The sequence below is a fragment of the Megascapheus bottae genome, chromosome 26 (assembly GCF_031878675.1).
Source record: "Megascapheus bottae isolate mThoBot1 chromosome 26, mThoBot2.hap1, whole genome shotgun sequence".
NCBI lineage: Eukaryota > Metazoa > Chordata > Mammalia > Rodentia > Geomyidae > Megascapheus > Megascapheus bottae.
Window position 1 is genome coordinate 19,332,833 of NC_143534.1, and position 25,061 is coordinate 19,357,893.

The 25,061-nt window shown below is 41.0% G+C and overlaps 1 long non-coding RNA gene across 1 annotated transcript; it reads right to left on the bottom strand.

The window, feature by feature from the left end:
- Positions 1 to 370: 370 nt before the first annotated feature.
- Positions 371 to 24,652, bottom strand: LOC150046035 (uncharacterized). The gene is made up of 4 exons (XR_016532717.1): positions 24,574 to 24,652; positions 7,048 to 7,153; positions 2,483 to 2,579; positions 371 to 445 (listed from the first exon to the last, which is right to left on the bottom strand). It is a non-coding gene; the product is annotated as an uncharacterized LOC150046035 (long non-coding RNA).
- Between the last annotated feature and the right edge of the window lie 409 nt (positions 24,653 to 25,061).

Below are 25,061 nucleotides of genomic sequence, written 5' to 3' on the forward strand. Positions count from 1 at the left end.
ACAATTGTATTAATAAAAGTTCAAAGACTTAATAAAAGAAAGGGGTTCCTTTAGAATGTTTATAAACTGCTTAGTTGTTCCTACTTAGATAGTTGGATACCCTTGAAGGATTTTTGTTTTTATTGTTTTTTGGTAGTAGATAGCAGTTTAAAACAAAACCAAAACCCAAAGAATCTTTTTTCATCTAAAAAGTTTCATTAGTGACATTTTTTCAGTAAACTGCTTTAAGCTGACTGACATCCAAAAATCATTGCCAGGAAACATAAAAGGGGATGGGAATAGAATGAGCCTCCCGCCAACCATGAAATACTAACTGGTTTACAAAATGCAACCAAACAGAGCTATTTTAGAAATTCCACAGGTTCCTTACCTGCCTTCTTCTGTTCTTCCCTTCAGGCCATCAAATTCTGCACCATGGTCATCTGTCCAACGCTATCTGCACAGGCTGACAGAATCCCTTCATAGTCAGTCGACCCCTGAAATCGCTCAGAGGCTTTGCCTGCCTCATGCACACTCATCTGATTCGCCAGACAAAGCAACACTCAAGCTCTGGGTCTAAGGTTTGCGACACAGCACACACCACCCACATTAGAGGCCTGGATACTGCCCAAAACAAATAAAATGTTTTGGAGAAACAAAGCAATTTGCACTGATCCACCCTCAGCAGAAAAAAAAAAATGGAACTGGTACTCCTCCATAAAATGACCTGCAATACTGTCAAAGAGCCTCATAGAAACAAATCTTTGAGAACAATTAGAAGAAAAGCAAACTGACCTGGCCTACCCTGAGCCATGACAGGTCTGCTGCAAACACTCCAGGCCATGAATCCAAAGCTGAGCCCACAGTGCCCTTCCTATTTTGCACCTCCTTTCTTTTATTCTTCTAAAACCAAGCAATCAAAAGTGCCCTTTAACCAGCTTTGCAGCAAAGATAACAGGTTGAAGTTCATATGATTCCTGCCATAAACTACTCTAATTCTCTCTAGATTAGAAGTTGCTAGAAGCTACTTTGGATCCTATACCAAGGGTACAAGACAGCTGAGGAAAAAGCTATGGTTCTGAAATTAGAGTTTTTCTTTTAAAACTGTGATTTCTTCATGGAAAATCATCTAGCTTCAAGTCAAATAGTCCACACTGTCAATATGACTGACTCCTTATAAATGTTAAAACCTGATGGAGCTGAGGTCTACAGCAAATAGAATAAAGTTAAAGAAAGTAATACTAAAAATTATTTCCTCAAAACCCCTAATATGTGCATATTGTATGTATATATACAATAATCTTGCACATTAACACACATTTACACACACACAAACACACACAAAGGATACTCAGATTTATATGCTATTCCCTTAAAAGACTTGCTATCATGATGTCTTTCCGTAACTATTTTTTTTACTCTTAACATACTTACGTCAACACACAGATACTGCTAATCTCATTTATTATTGCTGTATTCATAACATCAAATAATGCAATGGCTAGAGTTCAAAAAACAACTAATGAATGAGGGAATCCTGGTCATAAGCAGAGCAACATTGTTCTACAGAACTATTCTGAAGCTTGCTAAGCACACATCATGTTGATTTAGCTTTAAAGAAGACTTGTTTGTGTGTGTGTGTGTGTGTGTGTGTGCGCGCGCGCGTGCATGTGCGTGTGCACACATGCACGCATGCGTGTGTGCTCATGTGTTGGTCCTAGGCTCTGGTACTCAGAGCCTAACGTCCCTGAGCATTGTGCCACAGGCTAGGTAGTACTCTACCACATGAACCATAGCTCCACTTACAGCGTTTTGGTGATTAATTGTAGACGAGAGTCTCACAAACTTTCCTGCCTGGACTAGCTTTCAGCCATGGTCATCAGATTTCAGATTCCTGAGTAGCTGGGATTACAAGCACAAGACAATGATGCCTGGTAAGACTTGTTCCCTTTAAAGGAATGTTCCCCAAGCATCCATAGGTAGAGATCCATCAGCTACAACTTATCTCCTATAAATTTAATGACAAAAGAAGCTGTGTTCTAGGGAAAACACTTGGAGGACTACTGCCCCAGATAGACAGGTCAAAGAGCAAAGTCCTGAAATACCACTCTGCCCTCATCCTACAATGACTATGCTCCTACCTGGCAAACCTAATTCAGAGTTATTGGCAGCAATTTTAGGGCCATAGCTTAATTCAAAAAGCAAACATCTGTTTTAGTTTTCCTTTTTGTTCCTGGCTTGCTTAAAAGGTACACTGGGATACAGGATCACTAACAAAATATGAAGAGTTTTGTTTTTCTAACGATCATAATAGTTTCATTTCCCAGTATGTCTATGGGCATACAGCCCAGTGTTGGGCAACTTAAACCTTTTTGGAGCTCTGGCTCATGTGATTCTGACAGGGTCACCATTTGCAAGGTGCCTTAACTTGTCCTCAGTATACAAGCAAAGCCAACAACATCATCCTACCCACAAAACATGTAATTCTTTCTCAAGAATTTACCTTAGTGCTGATGTTTAAATCATGGCTTCAGATGTGGATTAACTTCAGAATCATCTTATCTCAGTTTTCTGTGTCTTCAAGCTTCTCTACTTGAACTCTGATAAAAGAGAAATAAGAATCTCTACTCAGAAATCTAAGAGAGAGAGAGAGAGAGAGAGAGAGAGAGAGAGAGAGAGAGAGACAGAGACAGAGACAGAGAGAGAGAGAGAGACAGAGAGAGAGAGAGAGACAGAGAGAGAGAGAGAGAGAGACAGAGAGAGAGAGAGAGAGAGAGAGAGAGAGAGAGAGAGAGAGAGAGAGAGAGAGAGAGAAGGCACCCAATAAAAGATAACCCTACATGTCAGTATTCTGGATGCTGTGCTCTAGTGCATTCAGTGTTTTGAAGAGCTGTTTCTCTCTGTTATTCACTCATTTCACTCACTATATTATAGGCAGTAGGGCATATTTATAAATCTTATATTCAAAGTATGCAATAAAACTACATTTTTCTCCCCTTTCAACTTCAACTTGGTGAATAAAAGTCATTTCTAGGGAATGGTTCTGCAAAGCTCTTATTTTCCTGTAAACGAAATTTTATATATTTGGCCAAAAGGAAAGAATTATCTTTAGTAAATACAATACTTTCTAAATTCAGACTTATATTAAGATCCAAAGAAGAGGGCTTGGGAAAATGAACCCTGAAACACATGGAGACCTGGAAAGGAGACTTGGTTGGAACTCATTCGGAAGTTAGATGTACACACCCAGAAGGAACTAATAAAGGTTCAACTGCTTAGAAAATGAGATGCACAAAAGCAAGACTGGTATAACCTTTCCTAAGCATCCAGAAGGAAGGATTTGACTAAAATTTGGGTTGTGCCATCAATTCCAAGCAGAGACCATCATTAGTGGTTCAGTGGCTGAGGAAGAATGGACTAGAATGTTCTAGCATCCACCAGAGCATAATAGATGACTATGTGCATTTCTTCACATGATCTGCCTCAGGAGGTGTCTTACCTGGCCAGTCACTCCTCACACTTAAAATAGCTGAGTGGTGTGTGGGGAGTTTTGAGGTACCAAGCAAAGAAGGCCGCAGCCCCAAGATCCAGATGGAAGGGGACAATCACTTAGGTTCATTAGCTGTCAAGGAATTAAGACAAGGGAAGCTTTGAGGAAACCAAACATCTCATCTACTATGGTATTTTTCTCCCTGTCTCCTGCCCATGTCTATTCAGCACTTTCTCATATGACCTTTGAAAAAAGCCAAGAAATAATCAGTGCAATTGGCCTTAGGAGAGAATAGCACCTAGAGATGCTAACACTGTGAAGGACCCTGCAAAGAACCAGAGCTTGACAGTCCTTGGTTCTCAGTTTTTCAGCACTTGGTCAGAAGCCTACTATGGTATTGAGAGATCATTGGAACTAAAACTCAGAAGCAATGTATTTAGGGAGTCATCTTGTGGTCGGTGAGGAGGTAGAAGGGTGTTGTCTATGTGAAATTCCCACAAGGCAAAAAAAATAATAATAAGTTATCACCACTATATGGTATAATCCAGACAGACACAAAATCATCACTTTATGCCATAAATATGGTTGCAATACACACAGACAAGCTATTGGGTTTAAATAGACTACTCTCTGTGCCAAAAAAAATCATTTTTTCTCTTTTCCCACAAATCTGTTTATTACTAAAAAGCTTTGGAGCCTTTGTGAACTGGGTTAGGTCATTTTGAGCCTGACTTCCTCACTGGGGCTTCTTCTTAGTATTCTGAACTGAGGAGGAATTTGTCTGTTTTGGAAGAGGAGAACCTCTTACTGTGCCAGCCACATAGGAAGCAAAATAAAATTATTCAAAGAGAGCAAAGGTCAAGAGAACCACAAGAAGCCAAGAAGAAAGGAGAGGAAAGGAGACACAGGCAGGCATCCTCATCCCTTTCTCTTCTTTAAGAGCACCATTTTCCACCCAGATGTCACATCTGTATTTGCCCCTGTGTCCCTCCAGTGCCCTGAGGGCAGAAAAGTTGTTTTGGGCTTCTAAAACTGCAGCTAGAAATGGAGAAAAATTCTACAGTAGAGATCATTAGTTCATGGACTGGGGAGACGTCTCTGGACACAAAATGAGTTAACTGTAGAAATATAGTTTGCTCAAAGACAAAAAAAAAAAAAAAAAAGCTTGGGCATAGTGGTACATGACTATTATCCCAATCCCAGCTGCTCAGGATGTGGAGACAGGAGAATCACAGAGGCCAGCCTGGATTAAAAAAAAAAGAGTTAGCAAGACTTTATCTCAACAAGCAAGCCAGGCATGCTGAAATCCCAGCTACTCGACAGGTAAGGGAGACAGAAAGACCACAGTGCAAAGCCAGCCTGACCAAAATAGGGTTTGAGCATCTATTTAGACAGCACTTGGACTGAACTCAACCCTAGTACACTCAGGCTGGAGGGAAGCAAAAGAAAGATCGTGGTTACTAGGTAATACAATTTTAAAGTAAAATATATCAGTGAGAAACCCAATGAATCCAGAAAAGAACAATAATACAACTAGAAAAGAGTTCAAATTTAGTGATGGGTTGAAATTGAATAAACTAGTGAAACAGAGTATATAAAAAAAAATTCCAGTGGAAAATAAAACACTGAAAAACAAATGACCCATGTGGTTCACATGAAAGGAAGAAGAGAAAGGAGGAAGCTCGAGGACAGGCGATGATCTTGCCTTGCCTTTCCAGGGCTCTCACGTCTGAAGATTCAATCCTTCTAGTTGAAAGAAACTTTCCCTTGACTTTCTTCTCTATTCTGTACATCTGTAGATGGTTTTCCAAATTCCATTGAGAAGCCTCCGGTTTCCAGGAGCCTCTTCCCTGACTGTCTTGCTGCTTCGTCAGCAACCTTTTACCTTTCCCAAATTTGTGCCAAATGGCTGATTATGAAGGAATATTGTCATTGCAGCCAGCTCTCCCTGCTGGGGATGGGTTCCAGCTTTACCCTCATACCAAAATCCATAGATATTTAAGTCCTTTATATAAAATAGTATTCATAATATAACCTACACACATCCTTCTGAATACTTTAAATCCTCTCTGGATTACTTTTTTTTTTTGGCCAGGCCTGGGCTTGAGCTCAGGGCCTGAGCACTGTTCTTGGACTTTCTCCAGGCCAGAGCTCTACCACTTGAGCCTCAGCATCACTTCTGGCTTTTTTTTTATGTATGTGGTACTGAGGAATTGAACCCCGGTCTTCATGCATGCTAGGTAAGCTTTCTACCACTAGGCTAAACTCCCGGTCCCGTCTCTGGATTACTTTTGCTTATAATACCTTACATAGTATAAATGTCATCTAAATTATGAGCACAAAAATGCTTTTATACTGTACTGTTTAGAACATATGGACAAACATACTTTTTTCACAGAAAGTGGCTGAATCCTAAAATATGGAACCCATGGATTCAGAGTTATTACTCTCAAGCTTCCCAAACTGGATGAGCCACAGTGATAAAAATAATATTCAGAAAAATAATGATGATAACAGTATTATTCTTATTTCAATATTTGTAAACCATAAACAAAGTGCCCCCAGCTTCTCAGGAGTCTGAACTCTATGAATTCAGGCTTAAAGCCAAGTCTGTGAAACTCTTACCGTCAATTAACCACACATGCATAAAAAAATGCAAGTGGAGGTGTATCTCAACTGGTAGAGCACTAGCTGTTAGTGAAAAAGTCAAATAAGAGTGTGGAGACCTGAGTCCAAGTTCTAGTACCAGAGCTTCCAAATTAACAAAACCATTGATCTGCAGAAAGGAGCTATGTGTTGGGTAGAGTCAGGTAGACATTACTGGGACTTCACCCAGTTTAACAAGAAACCCTATTTCTCTGCTCTTCACACATATGTTTCACTATATTAGTGTTTCTAGCTTAGAATCCTGCCAACATTAATTCTAGCTCCAAAACAGTGGATAGAAAAAACCAGTTAGTAAGCAATTGGATTATCTCATGAAGCAGATAAGGCCAGAGGCAAGGAGTAAGGTCATATGGGAAAAGGTGCCATTGAAAGACAAGCAGAAGGAACCCTGAGACACCTATTGTGATGCCTTCACAACAAGGGACAGACATGTCTCAGTGACACACTCAGTGACACTGAGGCTGGCTGGGCTTCATTTAGAATTGTGTGTATAACACACCGAGGTGAAGAACAAACAATAAAACATTCTGTGAATTTCAACCACTTGACCATTTTCTATGCCCAGTCATTCACAGGTGATTTTGCAATCGTATACTTGTAACAATTTGGCACTAAGATATTATAGATAGATAGATAGATAGATAGATAGATAGATAGATAGATAGATAGATAGACAGACAGACAGATAGATGTATATGAATGTTTTCCTACTACTAGCTTGTTGACTAAATAAATGTGGTTTTCGTCAGGTAGGATGTGTTCAACTGGACTGAGTCAGCCTTAATGTCTTTCCTCTATTAATCCAGAAGACTTTTATTTCACAGCCACTTGTTGCTCTAAGATCAGACTAGGGGGCTTTTCAAAGCAAGAGTCTTTTTGGATTGTATGTTCATAGTGTCCCAGGTACATACCCTGTGTATCTGTCCAGTATCTGCTCAACAGATACTGCCAGGAACGAATAGGCAGAGAGGTAGCTTGTCTTCCCTGGAAGGGCTTCCAGCCCCAGCACTCCACGGGCTGCAAGGAGATACAGTTCCAGTCAAAATAGTAACTGACGTGGAGGACATGTGAAGGAGAGGGAGCTAAAATAGCACCACAATCCTCCCTGGTGCATGCAGAAACTCCCCCACCCCTCTGTCCTTGATGTTAGTATCCTCTAGGGACATGATCCCAGCTTTATGGGCTCTTTGCTGCTCTTCAGTGGCAGCACATGTTCATCAAGAAAATGCCAGGCCTTGTGCATCTGCAAATGTGCTTCTATAGAAGCCTTGGAAAAGGACATTCAAGAGATAATGGGTATTATTCCGAATCAGTGCAATAATTAAGTTAACAAGGGGAACTTGTTAATTCTTTAATGAACACACATACACTAACAAATTCTTATTAATACACTTGCAGCCCTGATTTTTGCTGCTTATTTAGAAGATGAACTCCAGTAATTTTTTTTCTGCCTGGGTTGTCCTCAAAACTTCAGTCCTCTAAATCTCAGCCTCTTGAGTAGCTGGGATAATTGATGTGAACAACTGGTACCTGCCACTCTCAAATCATTATTTATTATTACTTTTTGTTGTTAGTGCTCTACCACTTACCCTCCACCAATGCCTCCAACCACATTTTTTACATATATTTTTATTGTAATTAATAGAAGGGTTACATTATATTCACCAGATAGAAGGTGCATTACTTCACAAACATTGATTCCGTTTCTCATGTTTTGGTCCCCATTTCTCTCCCCCCATCCCCACCCCTTATCTTGTTTTCCCCTCTTCCCTATCCTATTTCAAATAACCAAATAAACATGCATACAATGTTATCAGTCCGACCACTTTTTTTGTTTTTCTGAAATCTTGGGTAAGAGCTAGAGATATAGCTCAGTAGTAGAAAGTTTACCTAGCATGTACAAGGTCCTGGTTTCTATCCTCAGCACACCAAGACTTTGGTGGCTCTTACTACTTACCTAAAAGCAACCACAAAAATGAATGAACAAGTTGCACACATTGAAAAATAACTCAGCTTGCTTCATGGTAGATATGTGTGCTAGATTTGATTTTTCTATTACCCACAGCAAAGTTGGCAAGAGCCAACTTTTATACTTGTAATTTAGTCATTACAAGTAGTCACAATCAATCATAATTACATAGTATATTTTGTACTTTCAGTTAAATACACATTGTCCATACATGTGCTAAGTAAAACACAATGCAACACCTGAACATTTTATACTGCACATCAAAGAACTTCATCCTGTCTGCCAAGTATCCTCAGACCTGAGTATATCTGCAAACTTTGTGTGAAGATTTTTCAGAGAATCCCAGGGGTCTCTCACCATAGCTAAAATAAAACTAAAAAGGGAAGCAAATGGTGGTTTCCCCACTGGGCTCAGAACAACACAGTGTCTTGAGTCATCTCTGGACCTCTTTCACCCCTGGGTCCCTTACAGTCAATTCATGCAACGCAACATTGAGAAGGCAAATGTCTCTCCTCGACTGGCTTCACATATATATTTTCATGAAAATAACAACCCTAGCCAGGCAATAATGGATCAGACCTACAATTCTAGCTACGCAGGAGGCTGAGATATGAGTGTTTTGGTTAAAAGCAGGCCCAGTCAGGAAAATCTCTGCTTATCAGCCTTTCTAAGAGATTAAGAGATGGTGAGTCCAGACTGAACCTTGATGACTTTCACACCTTTTCTCCTATTATCTAAGTTACATCTCCTGGACGTATACCAAGATGGGTCTCAAGAGTTTCAAATATGAGCCTGTGTGTAATGTGGATGCTTTCTGGGACCCCCAGCTATGCCAGGGACTGCACTTTGAGAAGACAGTTATAATGTCCAAAGCTACAATGAATTCAGTAACACAGCCTATAAATTACATAGTATCAGAGCATTTAAAGTAACTTTACATTTGTGAGACATTATTTAACTTTTAGTCAATGCTTAGAACAACATAAATCCTTTAAACCTTTTTGCGATAACTCCAAAATGCATGTGTAAAGTCAGGCTACATCAAAGCCAGTGTGCACATATATAGATAGACTCACTGCAGTTGTGCTAGCCTATTACATAGACAGGGGGCTTGTTGGCTATGTGTGTACTCACTGCTCCTTAGGGCCCCAAACTCAAGTCCTGAAGTATAGGCTACAGCAAGCAAAGCAAACTTGACTGGATTCCCAAAGACAACCTCAAGACTCTTCCTTAAATGACTACTGCATGAGTTTCTCCATATCCACAGGAACTAGATTCCAAGATGCTCAGTGAATGGTCAAAATTGTAGATAATACCAAACTATAATCAGTCAATCCCAAATGCCTAGGGAGAAAGTACGGTGAGGATAGCAAGAATAGTGTGGATATGAATAGAGGATTGATTCCTGTCTTGGACAGAATGCAACAACATGGAATGAAATTTTATGCCTTGATGAGGTATGAAACTTAAACATATATATACATATATATGTATGTAGATGATTTTCTTCTGTGTGCTAATACTTGAGCTTGAACCCAGGGCGTGGGTATTGTCCTTCAGTTTTCTCACTCAATGCTGGTAGTGTACCACTTAAACTTTTTGTTCCACTTCCAGCTTTTTGCTGATTAATTGGAGATAAGAATTCCACAGACTTTCCTGTATGGGTTGGCTTTGAACTGTGATCCTCAGAAATCAGTATCTTAGAATGACACAGCTAGGATTACAGGCATGAGTCACCAGTGGTCATCTAGCCTAGGTTTTTTTTTTTTCTTTTCAGTTTCTGGAAATTTCCATTTCATATTTCTAGACTTGGAGTAACCCAAACAATGGAAAGCAAAACCATGGATGAAACAAGATTGAGACAGCTTTGTGAGGCAATGCCAGAAAAAAAAAATGGCTGTCAAGCAATGCTAAAAGAAACAATTTTTGGATGGAAACATCAACAACGAAACTCAGAAGGGGCAGAGGAAACAATTAAAAATTCTTCTGCCAAAATGTGCAGCCCGGATGGAGTGAGCCATCTGTGGTAGACTCCATCCTTGGAATAGAGGAAACAGGGATGGAAGGAGGCCGGTGTACCTCAGATTGACAACCTGACTTCCTTCTGAGCCCCGGGGAGCACTGAAGACCAGAGTGCACATGGGAACATGGCCCCATAGTACTTAGGCTAAGCAGCCGCTACACAGCAGTCTCGGTGCTGTCATAAAACGGCTTCTGACTGCTAACTCAGTTCAAATCAGTCTTTTCTTTGAATGAGTTTTTAGAGCCCAATAGCCATGTGAGCAAGACAGACTCATAGAAAACACATATTTCAAGGTATTGGGGGTAAAGCTGAACTAGTAACAATCATGGCAGCCACTAAGTATGTGCTCAGAAGGCATGAAATGGTTGCCAGGCACTGTTCTAAGCACCATATACGTATTAACCACCGAAGATCACTACTAGCAATGATTACTCTCTCCCTGCTAATCACCTAGCTATAATTACTAACACCCTCCCCCACACCACCATCACTTTACAAAAGAAGAATCCGAGTCTTTAAAATGTCCCCTAGAGCCAGGCACAGTGGCTCACGCCTGTAATCTTAGCTACTCAGGAGGCAGAGATCTGAGGATCGCAGTTCAAAGCCACCCCAGGCACTAAATGTGAGACTCTTATCTCTAATTAATGACTAGAAAACAGGAAATGGAGTTGTGGCTCCAGGGGTAGGGCAGAAGCCTTGAGCTATAGAGCTTGGGGACAGTGCCCAGGCCCTGAGTTCAAGCCCTATGACCAACAACAAGAACAAAATGTTCCCTAAGGGTTAGGTGTCAATGGCTCATGCCTGTAATCCTAGCTATGCAGGAGGCTAAAATCTGAAGATTGAGGTTCAAAACCAGCCTGGGTAGGAAAGTCTGTGATATTTTTATCTCCAATTAATCAGCAAAAAGCCAGAGCAGAAGTGTAGTTCAAATAGTGCAGAGCTACCCTTGAGTGGAAAAGCCACGTAAGTGCATAAGGCCTTGAGCTGAAGCCCCAGTCACAGTAAAAAAAAAAACAAAACAACAAAGAAAGAACCCAACAACAACCATAAAAAGGGTTCATGGCCAGTTAATAGCAGAATTTGGCTCTAGAATTCCTATTCTCAAACACAACTGTATACATCACAGCTGATTTTAAAAACTATGAAAGGGACTGGGGCTGTAGTTCAACGGTAGGGAGTGCTTTCCTAGCATGTGCGAGGCCCTGACTTCAATAGTTAACACACACAAAAAGTAAATAAATAAGCAGCCTTAAAAGAGATTTAAAAACCCTAAGTATCTCTATGCTTTATTGTAACTACCTTTGAAGAAGCACAGAGTACCCTACAAATAAGCACAGAGCTTTATCTCTTGTTTGCCTGGAACAATATAACAAGATGCAACTTCATCATTGCAGAAGTCCAGAACTTTGTTCATTGACCCCTTCTTCTTTCTTCCCAATACATTCACAGAAAGATTGATGGAAGTTCATTTATTTGGAGCAAAAGCTCCTTTAGTCGTGTGTGTGTGTGTGTGTGTGTGTGTGTGTGTGTGTGTGTGTGTGTAAAATTAAGTACACCCCAAGTTTAGATCATAGGTGGGGATCTCTCATACAGTTTTTCCCTTTACCAACAGGTCTACCTTCTGAAACTATCATATATAGGTAAGATAAACAATTCTGATCCAAAGATAAACAATTTTTATGATGCAAATTGGAAAAGTATGCACTATTCTGTCTAGGCTAATGAAAATTCATGACATCTAGCTTATCCTGCCTGGAATCAACTCCTTTGCCAGTGTATCCATTCTGTATACACTACCCACCTGAGTAATCAGAGCAACTGTCCCTATAACACAGTTTGTTTCCAAGTAACCCTAGTATAACTTCATAATTGTCCCAAAGCTCAAGGATACTGATGGGATATGCTAAAGGTTTCGTTGGCTTCCTTTATGTGAAAGACAAAAGTATAGTAAATTATTTTGGGAAAGGAAGTAAATTCAAATAAACTTCAGTTTCTTAATATAATCGGTCCACTTTGTTGTGACTGTTCATAGCTTACTATGTCTAATTTACAAATTAGACCTTTTTGTGGGCATGTTATATATAGGGAAAAAAAGTGAGAAATGTGTAAGTTTGTAAGAACTGTGATTCTAAGGCGTCCACAAAAGTCACATAGGGTGGTGTGTTAAAAAATAAATGATGGGGATGGGAGTTTGGCCTAGTAGTACAGTGCTTGCTTAAAATGCACGAAGATCCAGGTTCAATTCCTCAGTACCACATACAGATAAAAAGCCAGAAATGGTGCTGTGGCTCAAATGTTAGAGCACTAGCCTTGGGGAAGTCCAAAGACAGTGCTCAAGCCTTAGGATCAGCAATAAAAACAAAAAATAAAATAAAAATAAATGAGCATGTGGCTCTTTCTCTTCATGTTCTGCCAATCACTGAATAGAAGGCAAGCAGGACTCTAATTATCAGTCTGCCTGCAAAGTCTGTGACAAGCAAATGTGTAGATCATTGACACTTTCAGGTATTGCTGTCCAAATACTGAATCCCTTTGCAAATAAAACAAAGTTGCTGCTAAAATCTACATAAGCATGAGTAAACTTAAACGAATCTTGACTGGTAAATGGTGAACTTTAGTGAGATAGGCACAAATGTAAAAAATAATCATTGCATCCTTGATCACATAACTAGGGTATGATGTATGTAATGTGTAGGCCCAGAGCACAAGTATGGCTCTTCCCTTGATTCAGTGTCCAGCTATTCTGAGGACCTATGTGTGCTGAGTACTGTTCTGGCAACTAAAACAATAATGTGCCACCGAAGTCCTTGTCCTTATGGAGTTAGTGTCTCTTGGGAGTAGCTAGCAAAGCCTACATGAGCGGACAAATGAACTGGCAGAATGTGAATGCATAATAAGGAGCAAAGGCAGAGTAAAAGAATGAGGGCTCTATTTTAGTAAAGTGGTGGTTGGCACTGCTGGAGCTGGGGCTTATAGAAGATGTGGAGGGAACACACTGAGTAAAAGATACAAGTACCAACTCCCATCTCTGGAGATGAGAGGGCAGCAGGAACATGGTAGAGACTAGCAAATGGGGCCATTCTGCCTCCAGTGTAGTGAAGGAGGGTGATCCCACGAAGGCAACAGGACCGGCTGGTGGGAGAGCAAAGTGTGGGACAATGGGCCATGGAAGGAATGGGCTAAGAATAAACAGAGGCCTTGCTGGATGTTAGAAAACAAAAACAAAAACAAAAACACCTCAATTGTAACCTGGCACTGGTGGCTCATGTCTGTAATTCTAGCTACTTAGATCTGAAGATCATAGTTCAAAGCCAGCCTGATAGACTGTCAGCCTTGAGGAAAAAAGCATAAGGCCCCAAGGTCAAGACCTTGAGTTCAAGACCCATGGCTGGCACAAAACAAACAAAAAACCCTCTGAGAAAACATACTTTGGAATGTGGGACCAATGGGAGGTGAAGCAGACGAAGCAGGGAACTTGACATGTGCTTACCAGAGCCATGGGGTACCAACAGGAACCCGTGGATGGGTGGTGACGGTGGCAGGGGTAAGAGGTGGACAGAGGGACCCTGGTGAGTGAAAGGACCAATGTCTGAGCAGGAAGATGCTGGGGTAGGACAGGTAGAAAGCCATCAGAGTTGAAGGGAAATGAAAATTACACTGTTATTAAGGAGTTGGTACGATTTTAGATAAAGAATGGGATGGTTCCAATGACATTAGTTGACTCAGGTCCAATTCAGTAAATTAATTTGGTATATTAGTAATTTAGTCTTGCAATAACATCCTCACTGATTAGATGCCATTAACCACACACAGCTAAAATCAGATTTCTATGAGGAAACTATGTGATCCAAGAGATTGTTAGAGTAAGTGCTCCCTAAATCACCACTCATTAAATGCCTTGTCCTCAGTGCCCTCCCCCCCAACCCCTTAGAGGTGATGGAGCTTGGGGGAGGGCATAGACAAGGATTCTTGATATCACTGAAGGTAAGTCATCAGAAGGAGCTGGGATCCTCAGTCTCTACCTTCTTTTGTGTCTAATCAGGATTGGTTTATCTCCATTACCTGATCCTACCAGGACAGGCCTTGATTGACCCAAAGACATGGACTAAACTTTCCAATACTGTGAGCCCAAAGTAACTTTTTGTCTTTGTAAATGTTTTATCTCAGGTAGCTGTTGTGGAACTGACTAGTTAGTTAGTGAACTCTGAAGAAAACAAAGATTTCCATTAGAACTTGTAAACATTGCAAAGCTGTATAAAACATATCATCAGCGTTTTGAAGATCCAATTTACTTAATACTCAAACCAAAGAATATCTACAAGATGGGAGAGTAAAATACTTTGACTTGGTTTCCATTATAAAGAAGTCAAATAACGATTTTGCATTGGTTGGCTTAACAGTCTTTTAGGTAAACTCTTTAACATAATTCAAATTGAGCATGCATCTGCATTATAGATTATTTCATTCAGATTTAGGCACTGAGAAAAGTCAGATTTGTAAAGCTTTGAACCTAGTAACAGGCCAGAAACTACATAGAATTGTACCAGCAAGAGCAAGTTAATTCCTCCAAGAATGAGGTGCAGTGGCTGGGTCCAGCCAGGCTCAGCTTCCTTCATTATTCTCATGTCCCAGAATCACATCTGCTCCATCCTAGGCCAGGATTCCAAACATAAGGAAAAATTTAAATTGTTTGGATTGGAATAACTGACTCTAGTCTGCTAACATGACTTTTTTCCAGAAAACTATCAACTCCACAATTTCCATCTTTCCTTCTTCCTTTCCCACTAATTCAGCCCTAAGAACAGGAGTACAGAGTTGGATGAGAACCAGATCCAAGCATGTGCACACTTCCCAACACAAGGGGCTTTAGGCTTTCACATGCCAGGGGCATCTGCTCCCAGTGAAGAGAAAATAGTTCAACCTAGTCAGAAACATCCAAACCTGAAACCACTTGGTAAACTTCATCTATTTTTTTTCATTTTTAAAATGTTTTCCTTCAGCCAAGCACCAATGACTCAGACCTGTAATCTTAACCACAATGGAGGCTGAGATCTGAAGATCATGGTTCTAAGCCAGCCCCAACAGGAAAGTTCATGAGTTGCTTACTCCAATTAAGTAGAAAAAAAAAAAGCTGGGGCCGGGAGTTTGGCCTAGTGGTTAAAGTGCTTGCCTAGCATGCATGAAGACCTGGGTTCGATTCCTTGGTACCACATACACAGAAAAAAGCCGGAAGTGGTACTAAGGCTCAAGTGGTAGAGCTCTAGCCTTGAGAAAGTCCAAGGACAGTGCTCAGGCCCTGAGCTCAAGCCCAGGACTGGCAAAAAAAAAAAAAAAAGCTAGAAATGGGGGCAGTCGGAGAGTGCTAGTCTTGAGCAAAAAAGCTCAGAAACAGCTCCACGGCCTTCAGTTCAAACCCCAAGACTGGCACATACACACAAATAGAGTGTTACTGGACACAAAAATTTCTGAAGTTATCTAACTCATCTGTCTTTCCATCATTAACCAAGAGAGAAAACCTTTGAGCCGTGGTGTTTCCCAGGGTTTCCCAGCAGTTTGTTTCCTCCTTCCTTCCTTTCGTTCTTCCTTCCTTCCTTTCTTTCCCTTATTTCCTGTTTTAGTGCTAGTTTTGAAGGCCTAGGCACTGTCCCTGAGCCCTTTTGCTCAAGGGTAGTGTTTTACCACTTGACCTTTTTGGATAAGTAATGGGAAATGAGAGTATCCAGGACTTTTCTTCCCTGACTGGCTTCCAGCTGTGATCCTCAGATCTCAGACTATACTGTTTCCTTTCAAGTAATATTTTTGAAGTCCTTTAATGGTGTTCCAATTTTTTATGACATTCCATCTTTTAGGATTTTCTCTTGGAATGATGTGACCTTTCTGTTCTCAATGATTCCTTATTCAAGTCTATGAATTTACTGACTTTTCCCACAGTATCAGAGATTAAAGACAGATTTTTTTTTCCTGGCTTATTGCAAAGATGTCAAGATATATATAATTTTCACTTAAGAAGATTTCTTTCTTTCGTATAATGTCTTGTCCTTATACTAACAAGTCATTTTTGTCTTGTTACAGAAAACAGCAAGATCAAGGCTCATAATGTAGACTTTTAGGTTTTTAGGTAATTTGTTCAAATATTTACCTTATTTCTTCCCAAAGTCTCCAGACAAACCACATCTATTCTTATTTTTCAAAAACCCCAGTGTTAAAACACCCATAAGCATACCATCAAGCCCTGTGCCAAGCCTGTGTTTCTGTGGTTTCTCCTTGGACTCATCTATAATGACCTAAAGATGTATTTTATCAGGACTCTTTGAAATCTGTTAAATATTAAATATAATGAAGTGAAATGCTGGGGAATTGGGTCAGTCTAAATCACCAGCATTAATCTGATCTGCTATCATTTCTCTGTAATTTCTATAAACTTTCCAAAGTTATCACTGACCAAAACTCTAGCTTACCACTAGTTCATTTTAGAAGCTAATGAAACGTACAGGCTCCTAGGAAAATCCCTCTAATTGGGATTCTGGAATAGGGGTCACCTAGCATAGACCATAGGTCATATCAAGCTTGCTGCTGACTTTTGTCAATAAAGTTTTATTGGAGCATAGCTATGCTTATTTGTTTCCATTTTGCCTTAAGCTACTTTCATTCTATCCCAGCAGAGCTGAATAAGTGTGACAGAGACTACCAAGCCTTCAAAGTCTGAAATATTTACTATTTCCTCTATAGGGAAAATGTTAGCCAACTTCTACTCAAGAGCTCTAAAAAATGATGCCTAAGATGATGATGATAAATCCTACCCTTTGTAACTTTGGAATATCATTTTCCACAGAGTAAAAATTAAATGAAGCTAGCTACTCAAGAGACTGAGATTAGGAAGGTGACAGTTCAAGGATATCCCAGGCAAAATATCGAAATCCTTATCTCAACCAATACCTGGACACAGCAGAGCATGCCTGTTATTCAAAGCTTTTATTCCCACAGGAAAAGAAAATAGTAGGATCAGGGTTCAGGCCTGCCTAAGCAAAGAGTGAGAGACTATTAGAAAAACAAAGCAAAAGGTGCTAGCAATATATGTTTCAGGTAGGAGAATACCTGCCAATCAAGCAGGCTTTGAATTTAAATTACACAAAAATTAAATGAAAAAAAAATTACTTGTAAATATGCCTATTTCAGTGCCTGGTAGTCAGTAGGTGATTAAGAGAGATCTGGTTTGTTTGTTTTGTTTTGTTTTCTAGTTGCCAACCTCTTTGTGGTCCTTCAAATCATTGGGCCACTTTCTGCAGACTTCGGTGTACAGCTGGCAGTTCCTCTTCATGCACCTGAGATTATCCTAACACCAAGTCTTCTGTGTTGTTATTATTATTGTTGTTGTTGTTATTATTATCATCATTGTTCCCTTGTTTGCATCTGCATCTGGAATGTGGGTTCTTCATGGGTAAGCACCCATGTTCTTTACTTTTATCCTCTCCAGGGCTTGGTACACAGCAGAATCTCAGCAAAGATTGCTTCCAAGAATGAGTAAAGAAATAAATCAACACTTGCCTGAATTCTAAAACATGTTATACAAGCACTAATGAATAACACATTAGTAAAGCAGACAAGAACTTTCCACACTGAATCTACAAATCATGAATACTGTTTTTGTGTGTCACTGACTTAAGGTTCCAACATACTACATAGTATAGCAGCCTCAGTGAGCAGAGAAAAGGCAGGCTCGGACTTCAGTTATATGTGGAGTCTGAGTTCTTAGACCAACAAGAAAGCCCAAGTTGATTATCTATTGCCGGTAATGCTTGGAATTATTTCACTTGAGATTATTTTTCCTTTTGACTTTTTGGGTATTTGCATTAACAAAATGAATATTTGGGAGATGGCACTACATCCATTTTCAACATAACATTCACTGGTGTTTCATATTCACCTTACACAGAAGGCCCAAGGGAATTGTACACAGTTTTAGTGTTGCTTGCATTTTGACAGCGACCTAAGAAGGTCAGGTAGATGATTTTTTATTGTTGTCTCAGGCTAGTGCTGAGAAATGTTTCAATTCTAGAGCATTTGGAACTTCGAAGTTTTAGATTAGAGTTGACCAGCCTGTTCTAATGGCTTTGGTTTCAACCCAAAATAAATTATAGCCAAGACTCCTCTTTGACTGAAAATGCATAGCACGTTATTCTTTGTCAACAACAGAAGCTGGATTCAACAGGTCTAATAAGGTAATACACTAGATAGTGTAAAATTATTTCTTTGAAGAGATAAGTGCTTTGGATTTTTGCTACAAGACTCAAAATGAATAAAAAATGAGTAAGTCAGCTACTAATCTAAGTTCTCAGGGTAAAAGAGCAAAGAAATAAAGTCCTGACTCTAGTCAAGTAAATTAGCTTAGAAAATTCTCAGAACTGGGGGAGGGTAATGGGTACCAAGACATGTGAAAGGGTATCAATGTATGTGAATTAATGCACCTTTTATCTGGCAAATATCATGTAACCCTTTTATTAATTACAATAAAAATTTTTTTAAAAATTCTCAGAATTAATTTTGACAAAGTATTTATATGCTACAGGTTCCCCATATTATATTACATAAATAACAAGGAGGGTTTCACATTTCCAAAATAGAAGCTTGTTCCCATTTCTATATCAGTTTACTATGGTTTGCTGTAACAAATCACTACACATTGGTTGGCTTAAAGCAATACACAGTTATTATTTTATACTTCCGGTAGTTAGAAGTCTAAAATGGGCCAACCATTGGTGGCTCATGCCTGTAATCTGAGGACCACTGTTCTAACACAGCCTGGACAGAAATGTCCATGAGATTCTAATCTCCAATAAACCACCAAAAAGATGGAAATGGAGGTGTGGCTCAAGTAAGAGACTGCTAGTCTTGAGTGAAAAAGCTAAGGGAAAGCACCCTGTCCCTGAGTTCAAGCCCCATTACTGACACACACAAAAGAAAGTCTGAAATGGTCCTCACTGGGCTAACAGAAAAGCTGTTCACAAGGCCACAATCTTCCTGCACCCTTGGATCTATTTCCTTATCTTCTAGCTTCCATTGGTCCTCTACATTCCTAAGCCATGCTCTTTCCTGGTCCTTCTAAGTAACCGTCACCATGGAGATGACTGTGGACTATCATTCCGCTCTCCCATTTCTCTTCACTCCACAGGAGTCATGTGATTACACTGGTCCCACTTGGAAAACACAGGATGCTTCCCCATCTTAAAAGGGGCTGAATAGCAGCCCTAATTCCTACTTTCTACACAAATGACATATTCTGGGATTGTGTATTAAAAGGAAGACATCCTGGTCTGCATGTCACCCACAGCTTTGTAGCCAACTAGTCCAGGTCACACGTATGAGGCCAATGCCAAACTTAGAATATGTGGATCACAATCTCGGAAACTATCTTACCTCAACTCCCCATGTAACACTGGGAATTATACACCTATGCAACCTCACTTTGTGTGACTGTGCCAGAGAGCCAAGATTCATTTAATGGCTGTTTTGTTTCCCCCCCCGCCTTTTGGTACTGGAGGAGATGCCCAGGGGATTTGTGCACATGTATTCTACCACTGAGCCTATCTCCAGACACAAGAGCAAAGACAGTTTACCTTGGTTAACACAGGTACATGTCAACCGCGAGCGTCTCCTGCAGAGTTACCTCCCTGCAGATTCCTGAAGCAATCTTGACCACGATAGTACATGACACATGCTTGGGAGGCTGTACTCTGGGCAAGGTCAATAAAGGGGACCACAAGAGTATCTGGCTGGCCAGGACAAGGCAGAGAAGGTCACTCTGGCTTTAAGACGTTACCTTAGTGAGCCAAAGCTCTTAGAGCACAGAGCTGGATGTTGGTTTGAGGGAATTATAGCCAGCTCTTCTGTTTTTTTGACAGCAGCCTCTGGCCACGAAGAGGGCATTAGTTCAGCTGGCATCAGCCGAGGATGTAATGCCCATTTGGCCATATGGAGCAGATTTTCCAGCTCCCTGCTCAGACTGGCACTCACCCATGACCCTAGGGCCTGGAAGCTTCTACTGATAACTAGCCCAAGTCATGCAAAAGTTCCTCCCAGGTCACTGGAGCCCCTCTTTCTGCCTGATCAGATATCACCTGCCTCAGGAATATCTCAAAACAAAGGTGAGTAAAGTATCTTGAGCATCTGAGTATTTAATACCCACCATTTAATGGTGACTATATCAAAATTCAAATTAGAAAAATGGAAGGCTTTTGTAAGCTTTTTATCTCTGTCTCTGTTTCTCACATACTAGGATTTAAATTTAGGGCATTTGTATTATATCCCAGCTTTTCTTTCCCTTCCCTTCTTCCCCCTTCCCTTCCCTCCCCTCCCCTCCCTTTCTGCAACAGGGTTGAAAAATCAAGGTTTTACACTTGCTAGACAGCACTCTGCCACTCTGAGCCAAAGCTATAGACCTTGGGGTATACTTGGCTATCCTCTTATTTAAACTTCCCACCGTAGCTGGCATGACAAATGTGCAGCACAGCACCAAGCTCATTGATTGAGATGGGGGTTCCTTGAACTTTCTGCCTGGGCTGGACTGGAACTGTCGTCTTCCTGGTCTCATTGTCCAAGTAGCTAGGATTGTGGCTATTCACCAACACACTCAACTTTCAGATAGTTTTTCAGATAGTATGTCGCTGGGGTTAATCTCAGATGGAGATTCTCCTACTTCTACTTCCTGTATAACTGGGGTTACAGGCATATATAACCTTGCACCGCCCAGAAAAAAACAATTAAGGAAAATAAAAACAATTACAGAGCTGAATCATATTAAACTTCTCCCTAAGTGACTATGGCAGATGCTCAAGGGCTTTGGGACATCCTCCTTTCAGAGACTGTTCCTCAGTTTGGCTGTCACCCTGGCTTGGGAGCTCAGATGCCACTAGCATGGGTCATTCATTCCCTTTCCACCTCTAGGTAATGCTTCTACACGTGAGGCATGAAACACACTGGATGCTTTCCCTTTCTTGTGCTCCTTTGTTCCTGTTAGGTATCAGCAACATCTTCAAGCCATAGAATAAAGGCCATCAAGAGATCCAGGCCAGGCCCCAGATCTGAGTGCTTAGACTCACAGTGACAGCCTGGGCCAGTTTCATCAGCCTCTCTGCCTTCCAGCTCCATGGGGAAAGAGGAAGAAGCCCTTCTAAGAAATCCTGCAGCTCATCTAATACAGCAAATGAATATCAGATCCTCATTTAGTTGATGCTCTGCCCACTAAATCCACCACGTTTAACTCTGAGAACCCCAAATACTCAAACAAGAAGATACCCCAGAGGACATCTGCTCAGGTATCCTCAGTTGAGAGTGAAGCCAGGCTTGCAGAAAACAGAGCAGTCTCCCTAAGGAAGTCATTTTCTCTCCATTCTGGGACAGATGCCCAAGGAGAGGTTAGGACTACCTTATCTACAGAGCAAGGGATCAGGAATCTGCTAGAATCCCAAGTCTCTGAATAAAAGACTCTGTGTTGAAGTCTAGAGCTTGGTGGAAACAGATCCACAATTTGGCGAAGTAGCATTTATCCACAAAAGAAACAAACCAATACAGCAGAGGCCTGGGGAGGTCTGGAGATGCTGGAATCCCAGAGCCCTTCTTCTTGTGTTCTGCCTCTGCTGTGGCTCTTTTGCATTCTAGCAGAGTCCAGGCGGAGAGGAAGGGTGGCTGCCTCCTAACACTGATTTTCTTGTGGTAGCTCATATATAAAATTTCAAAGACTTAGGCTTAGAACTGATTGGGATTACTGCTTTGTTTGTTGTTGTTCGTTTCTGTGCTGGTTAACTAGGGCTTGAATTCAAGGCCTAGACACTCTTCCATAGCTGGTTTTTGCTCAAGCTGGTGCTCTACCACTTGAGTCTCAGCTCTGCATCTGCCTTTCGGTGCATATCCAGAAGAGCCAGGAAAAAGGGGAAAGAAAGGATGGAGGAGGTAGCCAGTGGGCAGGGACATTACATTCTAGGCTGGCCTCCCTAGTGATTGGCACACAGAGAGAAAATGGAGCACAGCAAACTTGCAGGGTAGGGAAGCCATGAGTCTCCCACAGCTGGAGGCAGAACTGTCCTAAGGATGTTGCATTGGCAATTGGCATAGCAGGAAAGGAACTGCAAACTGAGGCTGGGGCACTTGCAGGAAAGGAGAGAAGGGGGGTAGGCACCATTGTGTGACACAGGATGAGAGTTCACACAGGCTTGATGGCAAGTGATGTAAGTCCTGCAGACAAAACCCAGCAATGCCAAGCCATGACACAGCTTCTAAAGGTTGGACAAGCCTAGAAGAGGAAGAGGAAGAAGGGGGGGAACAGAAGTCCAACTGTCACAAAATTATTTATCAGCCAACAAGACATCCGACATATTTTAGCCACCATAAAGTTCTTGTCCCCAAAATTTCCTTCCAGGTATCCATGCTTAGTGTGGGGTTTGTGCCAGGTTGCCTGTTTCTCTCTCTCCTGGGAGAGGGTGGTAAGTTTTCCTCAGGGGCCCCTATTCAATGATGTTATTAGATCATCAGAGCTAGAATGGTCTTTTCATGTGCCCGGCTTCTTATCTGCTGCCAATGACATTATGCATGCTGTCATACAACACCAGGGCCCTGGTCTCAGCCACAGTAGTTACTACACCATAAGCACCATAAGCGTGACTCCTCAAACGGGCAGGAAAGGGAAACAGAGGAGCCATCTCAACCCTCCGAAAGGGACAGGCAATTCTTTCTCCAAATGACTCATCCTACAATGGAGCTGAGACCTAACCAGAAGAGGAAGGCTCAGAGACAACTACAGCACACCCTTCCTGCTCTCCACCCTCCCTCATGTCAGCCCATCAGATCTTTTCCTGGAAGGGACTAAGGAGGCCAGCCCAATACAGCCTGTCAAGGGACCCTGACATAGACACCAGCACTGACTCTGTCTCTGCTTCCGAACCTGTAAGCAACCTTGAAAGAATCTTCAACACAATCACTGATAATGAGAAACCCATGTGGAAGTGTCTCTCCCCACAGAAAGTAGCCAGTGCACAAAGCAGTTGCTGTGTCAGTCCAGTCACATTGATTAGTCCTCCCCACAGCGACTAATAGTTTCTTCAGAGAATTGTTTTATTTAATTTATTAAGCAACTGTTTACTGAGCACATGCTCCTTTCCAAACACCAGGAGCTTAGGTTCAAGTGATAGACTTGTATTTGGTATAGGGAGAGTCTGTTTCTTGACCAGGCCCAGAGTTTAAGCCCCAGGACTGACAAAAACAAAACAAACAAACCAAAAAAGTCTGTTTCTTTAAGTCCTCTACTCTTTGATGGAAGAAGCTAAGTGGAAACTAATTTAAATTAAAATTTTAATTTAAATTACAAATTTAAATTTAATTATAAATCCAGCTGTTAAAGAAGAGAGAAAGGAAAAGAGTAGGTATTTTGAGGAACTGTGATTGTCTGTAGAAATGAAAGACTGTGGGCAGATTTTATGGTATGTAGCACATACAAAGCCCTGGGTTCCATCATTAGCCCTGCAAAAGCAAATCAAGCTTATGTGTGACTAAAATGAGTCCCTATAATTTTGTCATTCAATAATCTGTACCTTAGGCATTGTCCCATTCTCTGGGTACAGAACAGGCAGGGGAGGAGACAAGCTTAGAAATGTGGGCTAAGAAAAAGACTGGCTGGGGATGGAGCTCAGAGGGCTACAGCCTGGGTGCCATCCAAGAAGAGGGGGAGGAGGAAGAGGAGAGGAGGAGAGGAGAGACAATGGGGAGGAGATGAAAGAGGGGTGAAACAGAAAGAAAGAGAGAGAAAGAAAGAGAGAGAGAGAGGGGAGGGAGGGAGGGAGGGAGGGAGGGAGGGAGGGAGGAAGGAAGGAAGGAAGGAAGGAAGGAAGGAAGGAAGGAAGGAAGGGGAAAAGAAGGAGTTGAGGGGCTAGGGGAGAGGGGAAAGAAAAAGAAAGAGGAAAGAAAGAAAGAAAGAAAGAAAGAAAGAAAGAAAGAAAGAAAGAAAGAAAGAAAGAAAGAAGAGAGAAGAAAGAAGAAAAAAAAAAGGAGTGGAGGGGCCAGGGGAGAGGGGATGAAGTATCAGTTGTCAACTGCTTAGGAAGGGAATAATACCTTAATTCTTAAATAGACCTAGCCAAAAAAGGCAATTTGAGAAGAATATGGTTTTGTTGTTATTGTTTTTTTTTAATACTGTCACATAACTAAATTATAATAGTACCAAGTTATTTATTTTCTTTGCCAGTCCTGGGGCTTGAACTCAAGGCCTGGGCCTGAGGAATCGAACCCAGGACTTTGTACATGCTAGGCAAGCTCTCTACCACTAGGCCAAACTCCTGGAACCCAAGTTAATTTTTGCAAAAGAAAACATCTAGAACTCTCTCTTCCTTGTTATTTGCTACTACAGCAATTGACCTTGTCCAAGTATGGTAAATATGTTCTAAAAATCATTGTAGTTACCTTTTATTCGGTTTGTTGAAACTTAAAGAGAATTCACCATCTCTTCTTGAGCTTCTTTAATTTTAGAAAAAAAAAAAAAACAAAACGGTGTCCAATTCCACTTGAATCTAAGGAGGAAAGCAAAAAGGTTTTAAGAATTACAGGCTGTAACTGAGAGGTGGGAAGTTCTCAAAGGAGCTTCATCTCACCTCTTACTTGATCAATACCCCTCCTTGCCCTTTGGCCTTGATTGCAGTGGAATTTGACACAATGACAAGAATGTGGCTTAGTGGTAGAGTGCTTGCCTAGCAAGACTGAAGCCCTGGGTTTGGTCCTTCAGTACCACATAAACAGAATAGGCCAGAAGTGGTGCTGTGGCTCTAGTAATAAGAGTGCTATCCTTGTGCACTCGGGGACAGCGCACAACTTTCTATTTTGGCAATATTTTAATTTTTTTATTTTTGGAGAATTCAACTCCAAGGACATCTAAATATGTATCCTATGGCTAA